Here is an 11,324-nt window from a genome sequence, read left to right on the forward strand (position 1 = left end):
GTAAACTTTGACGGTGGACTTGATTCCATCAAGTGCACCGAGGAAACAGACTTAGGCAAAGTTGGTTTTATATTCGCGGACTTCCGCGTTCAATAACTCGTGAACTAAACGTTGTTGCTACACACAACACCTATCACATATAACTACAGATAAAACACCAGAAGCTACAACATAGATTTCCTCAAAACGATCTTTCCTTCGCACTGGACAAAATACATTGATCTCTATGCGCAGGCTGCTAAGAAGGGACCATCTGCAAAGTGCAAACCCGAAGGAAAGCTCGTTTTGAGGAGATTAAAATATTAAAACAATGTTATTTGTGTAGTAACAATATTCAGCTCATGAGATATTGAACACGGAACTCCGCAAATATGCGAAGCGAATATAAAAAGCAACTTGCAGACTTGATCATGTAGGACCTTCAGGACCACATAGCCTACGTGGACAGCACCATGAACATAGTCAAATTTAAAAAAAAAAAAAACCCAACCAGGGTAAAAATAGTTTCAGGTTTGATATTTGCTGCGTATTCACCTAGACTGCTTTAGTGTACTTTTGTGTAGGCTATTGTACATACAGTACGCAAAAATGTTTTATTTAAAAGTTACAGTAATTCACCAAAGGGATTTTTTCCTGTTCCAAAGGCTGTAGTGCTTTCCTACTGACCAGACTGACTTACTACAGGTGAAATTTTGACAATAACTCCCTTACTGTACATACTGAAGGGTTGGGGTCAGAATCCCCTGTCTCTTCAATTTAATTATATATATCCTTTTTATATATATCCTTTTGAATGATTACTTTATTCTTATTAAAAATTCAACATTCAAGTATGTATCCTAATCATTTCTGTATTCATTTTCTTTTAGGTGCATTCCAGTGTGTGCCCTTGTGTTGTGTTCACATGCAAGGGGCCTTTTGATGATAATTGTCTTGGGATTCAGAGAGCTGACGAGAGAGACTCTGTACTCATGTATTGCATATATATATATATATATATATATATATATATATATATATATATATATATATATATATTGTAAGTAAATCAAAACCAAATAATTTACAAGCTTTTAACTTCATGAGGTGCAATGGCAAGGTATCTAACACCGGAGACGTCCTTGGTGAATCTGCCTCTGGCTGGACATTTCTTTACAGTCCTTTTTAAAGTCCATCAACTTTTTGACATGTTCAGAAATCCCTCCTGAAACTCCCTCTGCATACATTCAGTCTTTTACAGCCAATTGGTCAAACATAAAATCTTGAACTGTCATTATTTCTGGAAGACCCCTTAGGACTTTTGCATATAAAACTCTTTTGTCCTCTTTTTTCTGGACCTTTCCATCATCGCTGTATCTTCTGTATCTCGTCTGCAACACATAGACGGTAATGATGGCATTTTTGTCCTTTCTTTTGCAAAGCTCTTTCTAATACATTTTCAACTCCTCTCTACTCTGCCACCATCATCTGCTTAATAAATGCTTACAACATTCAGTGTGGTATGTTTTTCTTTATAAACCATTTTCATAATAAGAATATTTATAAAACAAGTTACAGTGTTTTCCTTAATAAACCAGCTTCATAATAAAAATCTTTATAAACAAGTTGAGGTGTTTTTCTTAATAAACTATTTTCTCAATATATGGTTACAATGATTATTAATACAAGTGTTTTACAGTAAACACATTCTTAATAAATTGTTTAACAACTACTTATGGTACCTTTCATTATAAAACCACTTTTTATTAGTTACAATTGTGGTTTACTATGACCCAGAAATACTTCATATACCAGAAGCCATGATTAGAATACAATAATTGCATATTTCACAACAATATCCACATATCTGCATCTATATATCTGTCTTAGTTGACTTGTATAAGTTTGAGGGTCAATTTATACATAATTTCACCTTATTTTCATTAAGTGAACATCTCATGTGTATTTCTTTAGGGAGTGGAGTAAAGGGGCATATTATCTTTCCTGCTTTCCTGGAGTGAAATGTTTTATCAGCCTGTTAAGGTGGACTGATCTTCTGATAATTAGCTCAGGCCTTCTTCAGCCTCGAAGAGAACTGTTGTTTGTCAGTGTTCTGTGTGTGCGTGCGTTTGATATTCTTTGCAGGTTCTGAACTTTGTGATATAGCCTAAAACATTCTCGGACCCTGGAAGAAGGTCACCACGGACTTAAATCTCGGAAATGGATCGACAAATATTCTGATTAACGGCTGATATACCCACTTATCTATCAAAAATGTATTATTGTTTAGACTTTATGTTGTCTTAGCCAATCAGAAGTAAACGATTATGTATGTAATGCATGTCCTTGTAAAAGGTATACTTGTGTGAGATTTGTTTGTAAGGTAGAGTTGGCTTGCGACCTCCTCGTGACTTTGACGCTGGCTTTACCAATTTAACTGCAAAATTTTCTTCAGTAAAATTGTACTTATTTGATTGAATTTCACGACTCCTGGTCTTCTTTCATCATATTATTATCTGGTCCTGGGTCTTACAACTGTACCCCCCCAAACAGTACAATTTTCAAATAATTTTTTCCTGTTCCAATGGCTGTAGTGCTTTCCTAGTGATCAGACTGACTTACTACAGGTGAAATTTTGACAATATCTCCCTTACTGTACGTACAATAAACTAATAAGTTCAAGAAAACATTACTGTAATTCCCCTAAAGTATTTTTTCCTGTTCCAATGGCTGTAGTGCTTTCCTAGTGACCATACTGACTTACTACAGGTGAAAGTTTGACACTAACTCCCTTACTGTACAATTATCACATATATTTATGTAATAAACATTATTACATGTGTTTATTACATATGTTTATGTAATAAACTGTAATTCCCCTATAGTGTTTTTTTATATTTATATTCAAATGGTTGTAGTGCTTTGCTAGTGATCAGACTGACTTACTACATGTTGAATACTGCCAATACCTACCTTACTGTAAGTATATTACAATCATATTATTCTGAAGAAATTATTCTGTTTTCACCTTTTTTCATGTTCCAGAGGTTATAGCATGTCCCTAGTGATCACTCTACTCAATTAACTTTGATCAATGTATTAGGTAAAAGTATGTATTATAACTGCTGTTCCTTGTACAACACATTTCTTTCATTGATCAAAGAAATTCAGATACTTTACATTTATCATATTTTCAACGTTATAAATAAGCAACACCCTTATTGTAATGATTCAAGTTAAGTTTTTGTTATGAAGTCCTGAAGAAGTGGATTCTGGAATACAGGATAATGTATGGAATTCAGAACCATGGACAGCACCGTTTCCAGCGTGCGAAAAACATGTGTTGTGCCAAATTTCAACCCCCGCCAAATTATTACCCTCTATTGGTACGTTTAGGATTAGTTATGGGGAGTGGTTAGTGTTAGGATTAGGCAATCAGGTACTGACTTCAACGAGGGGGGGTAATAATTTGGCAAGGGATCGAAATTCGCACAACACTGGAAAGGACACGTCACACACTCATCTTATGTTCAAAAAGCATTTCTATAATCACAATTCAGTCACTGCAAAGATTGAAAAAAACAAAAACATCTTACCTTAAGTTAGAATAGAGTATTATGCCTTGGCTTGACTTCGATGTGAACCCAAAGTGTGTGAGTGATACACTCTGGTTTAGCTATCGCTTGCTTGCTAGACATTTTTAGTATGACTTCTCAGTTTCTTCTGTTTGAGCACATGGTTAATTGGCATATGTGCACAGGACTGGTTGGCTCCGCTTGGCAAAAAATAGAACATTTGTGAATAAATGTTTTGAATTCTGAATACTGGACATGGTGAGCTTAAAAACATTTTAGTGACAATAACATTTTACTTAGAAATATTTATATTTTGCTTTTGATGCTTTCAGAGGGTCTCACCCAGCTAACACAAATACGTGACTTACATAACTGCAACATTTATAATAATATGGGAGGACATATTATAAGTGGTCTAATTTAAGTTGTCCTCATTGGCCCAAAACTATTTTAGGGACTTTTTCAACGACATATGAACGATACAGACTCAAAAATTCGTGCATTTACTATAAAACAAAGCACAAACAGAAAAAACAGTATGCAAACAGGTTACATTTAAATGAACAAGGTTTACCCCAAAAGCTTGACGTCTTCATTTTGGTGGCCCTAATAACAAAGCAAGAATAAGAAAAGAAAAATGCAAGAATAAGAACAGTTCAGTGTTTTCCAATTGAACATTTAAATACACAAAGCAATTAGCACTGAAAGATAGAATCTGTATAAGCAGACCGTTTTGTTTAAAAATCGCTCATATATTTTTCTAAACATTGTCACAAAGTTATGTTCTGGCAAGTGCATTATTTCCCTTTAAAAAATGTTTATAACTTCATGACATTTATCACTATAATCTAGAAAACCTTAGTTTGAAATCATTACTTTTTACATTTAATAATACATATTATTTTGTTTTTCTTCTGAAGTTGTGATTACGATAAGAAAAAATTTAAACTAGGAAACTAGGCCTATTTATGATTATTGCTGAAGGCAGCATTAAACCCCCAAAATGTCAGGTGGTGGTGCAACTGTCTGAACAAATGAACAGACTAAGAAAACAATTTAACATGGTGTCTTAATAATAAAAAATTTGAAACAGTGCCATCATTTTAGGTTTGAAGCCTTTCATGTTATTTATTATTTTTGTTTTATAAATATCAGTAGTTTTAAATCTATTGAGGTAATTGAGAAACTTTTGTCCAGCAATTTGTATATTCTCAAATATTATTATGAATTTACAAGGTAATAACAGTAAACATGATAATGCATCATCCAGAGGAGCCTAACTGATCTCTTTGGCAGAGTGAAAAGTTTGTAAAGCTCTCTCAAATGCTGATAAAAAATGCTAATTTCAAGTATGGGTAGGTTGGTGGTACACTTTCCATGTCAGGTGGTACAACATAATATTTTTGTTGTACCACCTGACATAAAACTGAAATTAGTTTAAACACTTTAAAATATCATTTAACATCTGAAAATTGTTTAAACACATTGTCTTCAAGAGTGTTGATGTCATTAGAAGTCTTACCAAGTGAGGCTGGATCCGAACTGGAGCTGCTGTAATCTCTAGTAAAATATGCTGAGCATCCTGAGATACAAACAACGAGACAACAGGAGAAAGATTAGCATTGCTGCTGGTCATATTATTTCAGGCAAAAGATGGTCATGTGCACTTTTTACTATTTCATCACATAGTACAAAATTATGATATGTGTTAATCGAATGCTTAGCTAAAGAGATGTGTCTTTAATCTAGATTTAAATTAGGATAGTGTTTCTGGGCCCCCAAACATTATAAGGGAGGTTATTCTAGAGTTATTGTCGTGGAATATCACGATGAATCTCTCTAAGTTGTAAGAAAACTCTCAGAGTCTTGAGTTCCAGATGCCAAAGTTGTAGTTTATTGAACACCAACAAACATGAGACCGACCAGCTGTCCGCTCTGACATTATCCTCCTAAGTTCTCAGTTATATACCTTTTTGTTATCTTGTTACCCACTATCTCTGACTAACAAGGTCACTGCCTTGTTTCTTTCCCTCGCCACCAATATGTTTTATCTCCTTCATTAATGAAATATTGGTGGAAAATCCCCCGCCTATCTATTAAAAAGAAAACATACATCAGCTGGTAACTTCACATATCTTGGACATATGTCATAGTTCATGGGAACCCTTACAGTAAGGCGGCCTTGTTTATTTCATGGCCTTGTCTGTTCCTTCACATTATCATGAAAGAAAATGCAAGCTCCACAGATTTTTAGCTCATCAAGAAAAACATCATGGCAGCAAGAAAAACATCATGGCAGAAAAACTCCAGCTGCAAGATATCATACAAGACACCATTCATATTTTGTTTTTGTTTGCTCATACACCTGTTTTTCAAGGTTATATACCATTCTTTGTGTTCTCTGCAGCATCAACACTTTTAGTGACCTCACATGCTCTCTCCTGGGTCACACAAAGGCCTGGTAACTCATATATGTATTTTGATATAGAAAAACATACTAGAATATTGAAAATATACTATATATTTCCCTTACATTCTATAGGAAATCATCTGATTTTAATGAGAAATCATGGCCCAACGAGTCGTCATTTTAATTTAGTGCATTTTTATGTCTATGCACAAAAAAGGGGCTGACATTTAAGTGTTTTTTAAGGTTAGCACTATTATAGGGTTAACAGCTGTCAGATCCAGGACCAAATATGATGAAAGAAGACCAGGAGTCGTGACAACTCTACCTTACAAACAAATCTCAAACAAGTATACCTTTTACAAGGACATGCATTACATCTTTGCTACTTCTGATTGGCTAAGACAACATAAAATCTAAACAATTATACATTTATACTTTATTCTTTAGAGACATACACATGAAAGAAGTAAAATTTTGTGAACTAGATCATGTAAATCACATAGAGGTTGACCCCTGTAACCTTTACTTGGTCAACAAAAATCAGACACCATAATGCACTTAAAAATATAATGGTAGAAATGCTGACAACAAAATATGATTAAAACTATATATGAATCACTCTTTGAATATAGTAATGATTATATTGTTGAATATAGTAATGATTATATAACTTGATTCGCACTTGTTATAGGAATAATGTAAAAACTCAAAAGGATATATAGATATAGTGAAGAGACAAGGGATTCTGACCCCAACCCTTCAGCACAAAATATAATTCATAATTTGAAACTAAGATTAACTCAGTAAACTACATGCATGCATGAACTAAATAATTTTGATCACACATAGTATTTACATTACAACAGTACATCATCAGAAATGCTAATTTACATGGATTCAAAACACACCATAATTTTTTTTTTTTGTGAGACATCTCTTACATTTAAGCAAGCTAACATATACCCTTCTTCTTAACTCTTACAACAGTTATCTCGTACCACAGATAACATCTGCTCTTATCCTTCTAATCATTACCTTGTCACCCTAGGTAATTAAGTTTAAATGTCATCTTCACTGCCACTTTGACTGGAATCATATGTGTCACATACATGCAAATCATGATGATGTTGAAACGTAGATGACACAGCATTTCTAATCAATTGCATTACACATGGCCACAAACACAAGATCAACAAGAACGAGCAAACTATACAAATTACCATCATCATCGCATTTGTCACATTACTAAAAATACCTTTAAACCATCCCCATCCAAAAGAGAATGAATTAGTTTCCCGATCTGTCAGAGTCTTTGACATGAAGGTCAAATTATGTATCCCTTCTTCAATGACATGGCCTTTTGCATCATTATCTGGAATGTATGTGCAGCACGTTTCTCCCACTATCACACAAACGCCAACTTGTGATGCCGTAAGTTGGTCTAAAACTAAACGATTCTGCAGAACCATGAGTCTTAGTCCTCTCAGCTCCTCCTTGATGCCTTCCATCATAATATTTGTCGTGTCAATGAAAGAAATCAGTTCATACCTGGTTACCTGTACCTCTTCCATTACTGATGCAACACCTATTCCAGGCACAAAACAAGCCAGCAATTTCTCAGCTATGTTCCAGATGTGATGATTTCTTGGCACTGGGCTGTCTTGCACAATGTTAAGCAGTCCCCTTTTCTTTGGTTTCATAACTTCATGTGGTTGGTGCTGTATGACCATTGCTCCTCCGTGCAGTTGAACTAGAGCACATGTTCCTGTCCAGTTTATAGGCAGAGACACATAGATTGCATACCCACACTGCCAGTATACATTTTCTAGTACTCCTGTGCCCTCTTCATCTGGTACATGCACAGTTGCACAAGCAGCCTTACATGCATCACGTATGGCTTTGTGTGATTTCAAGTATTCGAAAGCCATTACAGCTTGTGTCGAACTCCCAACGGCAATAGTAGGGTCAAATAAGCATCTATAACAACGTTGTTGTGTGATAGGATTACAGTCATTCTCTTTGTAGATTACGTTGCATTTACTCTTTGGTGTTTCCCCTAAAGCATAAGTTCCTGAAACTCTGCTGTAACATGTGAAATTAGTTGGTATGTTCCGAAACAACTGCTGCCTTGCCAAACACTCTTTTTGACACCTTCATTGTTGTCCATTCCTTGTTGTTTAAAAAGAGGATAGTATTCTCGTTATATAAAGCTGCTGCCACAGCCAATGTAGCCATGAAGGTTGATGTGTTGTGATCTTGGTGCGGCCACAGGTCCGCTCCAGCGGTACTGTGCGCGAACTGTGTGCACACGTAGCAGTTCGAAACCCACTTTTCTTTGCTGTATGGTTGGTTAGTCTCCACCACAGGTTCATAGCATATGGATGAGGAGGGCTGGGATGGTCCATCCAGGACTCAGATAAGCTTGCTAAAAATCTTCTGCTGTTTCTCCTACTGCGTCTCGGTCGCAAAGTATGGTTAACTGAAGCAGTACCATTCATCATCATCCTCACAGGCTCAGGATCAATGCCTTTTTTGGAGTGAGCAGTAAAACAATCAATAATGACAGAACAACCAGTACGCATGTCGTAGCTCTCAGACCGCAGTGTCCAAGAAGTCTCATAGGATGCCATGGTCGTCGGTGTAGCTCCATATTGCTCCCAGTGGCCTTAATTGATCTGGGTCATTCAAGTCCAGCCCGTGTCACTGCGTGTTCAGCTCACAATACACTGGCTGTGTGTGCCTGTCTTTCCCAGAAATAACGACTTTAATTCCCCCAAAGAAAGTATGAATAACAATGGAAAGTTACCACAGGCCTCGATGTGAACTTTGTTTTATCTTATCACAAGTAGCTGATAGGGTAAAAATGTTGTCCATCTCCAAACTTTCCCATAAGAAAGTTATGGGAACTTTCTTATGGGAAATGTTGTCCATCTCCGTTGTTATTCATACTGTAATCATCTGCTGGTCAGATGGAGTCAGAAACAATGACTCTGTGAGACAGAGAGAGGGACAGACGTTTTGTGAGACAGTGAATAGGGATGTGAACGGCATAGTCAGACTTTGACACTATCTCTCACACTGTAGAATGGGGAGGCCTAAAAAAGGCACCACACCTGTAAGATCAGATCTATGGTCACAGGCTGGAGGGATTGATTCTATGATAAAGACGCTGCAGAAAGCTGATATTTTGAATAGAAACACAGAATATTCCTCAGAGATATGGTCCCAACTTGCCATAGATTTACTTAATGAAGACACACAGAAAAATCGCCATTGGTTATGGGTCGTCTGGAATCATAACCGCAGAGGCCTGAGAGAACAAGTACATCTGGCTGCAGAACATCACACCAATGGGACTGAAGAAATCCAACCCGCAGATCAAGGTAAAATAATTCAATCACAATACTAAAATAAATAAGAAGCTTTTACAGTGTGCTTATTTATTTCAATATTTTATATTATTTGTTTAAGATAACAAAAGTATTAAAAGTTTTTATTCAGCTTTGGTACTATTTTCACAAGATGTACATTTTCCAAAGTCTTAGTGCTAATATCACAACAGATCATCAAAAGTGCATTTTTTTCAAACATTTCATCATGTTTTCAATTGTGTAAGTACAATTCACAAAATCACAAAGTATCCTTTTCACAACACAAAATAAGTGTTTCATCTACATAAATGTTTCATTCACAGTCACTGTCTTTCAGAAAGCTCTTACTATCAAACTTTTGATTTGCATCTCTTCTTGTTTAGTTTACTACATTTGTCTATTATTTAATCCAAATGATCTTAATGGTTAATCAATGAATCATTTGGTACACCTATGCATTTCTATAGATATTGATTCAATACACAGTTTCTATAGAACTTGTTTGCAATTTTTCGATATGGATAACCAAATGAATTATTTTTACATAAGTGATTTATAGATATTAACCACCACAATGTTCAAAGTGTGTGCACAAGCATGTGTGTGTGTGTGTGTGTGACAGAGAGAGAGAGAGAGAGAGAGAGAGAGAGAGAGAGAGAGATACAGATAAATTTGTCATTTGTGCAAACACTGTAAAGCAGAATAGAGTGTAAGGGAGAGGAAACACTCAATGAAAACATCAGATTGATCAGAGATGCATCAGTGGAAGGGAGACAGATGGAATAAAATGCATTTTACATTACAGTATATATGCCATGTGATACTGTAAAAATGGTAGTTACATTATTGTAACTCAACCTTCATCTGTAAAGGTCCACTACTGTATAGATTTGGTCAAAGAGTGAAATCATTCACTGTATTACCATCAAACTCTGTTAGCACAGAACCTCATGGCTGTACTTCATCACACCTTTTGATAACACACTGGATAATATTACAAACATTATGGATTCAATTACTTCTAATGTGGCAACTGTAGCCTGTATTACTGTATTGTAATTAATACATATAAAGGCAGTCTGCACATTTTCAACTTGCCCAGCCAAATACACTTTCACAATGCAAAATAATCCTGCTGCACTGGGAAAATGTGATGTGAAAATGTTAGTCCAACAAACTGGAGATATACACCACAAACTTTCAGAGAAAAAGGCTAGGCCAGCAACCAAACTAAAAAGAGGGAAAATAGCAAAGGCCCTAACGCATGGACCCAGTCAGTGTTTTTACAGCGACTACAATCAACACCAAACGAGCAGCTCCTGGCTGGGAACATGACGGAATCTCTCAATAAAAAAGTGTTGAAAGTTATAGGCTCAGAAATGAGGAAAAAGGAGTCCATTCACTCCAATGTCATGATGGAAATATACTTAATGCAGACATTGCTCAAGGAATGTGACACAAAATACTTCAAGGTACCAGGCTACGTACAGCTTTTCAGTATGAATCTGTTCATTGTTCATTCAGTACACCGAGCTTGGCATCAGCATTCTTGTGCATCATTTGCGAAGTAAGTCTCCTGTGTCCCTCTATCTTGATGCCACTGGAGGAGTTGTGTCAAAAATACCGGAACAGCCGAGCGTGTGCTGTACTATGCACTCGTTCTTCCAGGGAACGCTAGAGATGCTCCACCTCTTCCCATCTGTGAAATGCTCTCCAACAATCACTCAATACCACCAATCACATTCTGGCTCATGCAATTTACATTGCATTTGTCAAAATACACACAAATAAATGTTCACCAGGTCGAGACTGATTACAGCTGGGCTTTAATACAAAGTGTAATGCTTGCTTTCAACAAAGAGCACATCAGCTCTTACCTCGACAGAGCATACAAGTTCTGCATTGGGAAAACATCATGGGATGAAATGAAGTCATATACTGTCTTGCACATTTGCTCTGCACACATTTTGAAAGCTGTCAGACAGGCAA

Source organism: Xyrauchen texanus, chromosome 7, assembly GCF_025860055.1.
Source record: "Xyrauchen texanus isolate HMW12.3.18 chromosome 7, RBS_HiC_50CHRs, whole genome shotgun sequence".
NCBI classification, from domain to species: domain Eukaryota; kingdom Metazoa; phylum Chordata; class Actinopteri; order Cypriniformes; family Catostomidae; genus Xyrauchen; species Xyrauchen texanus.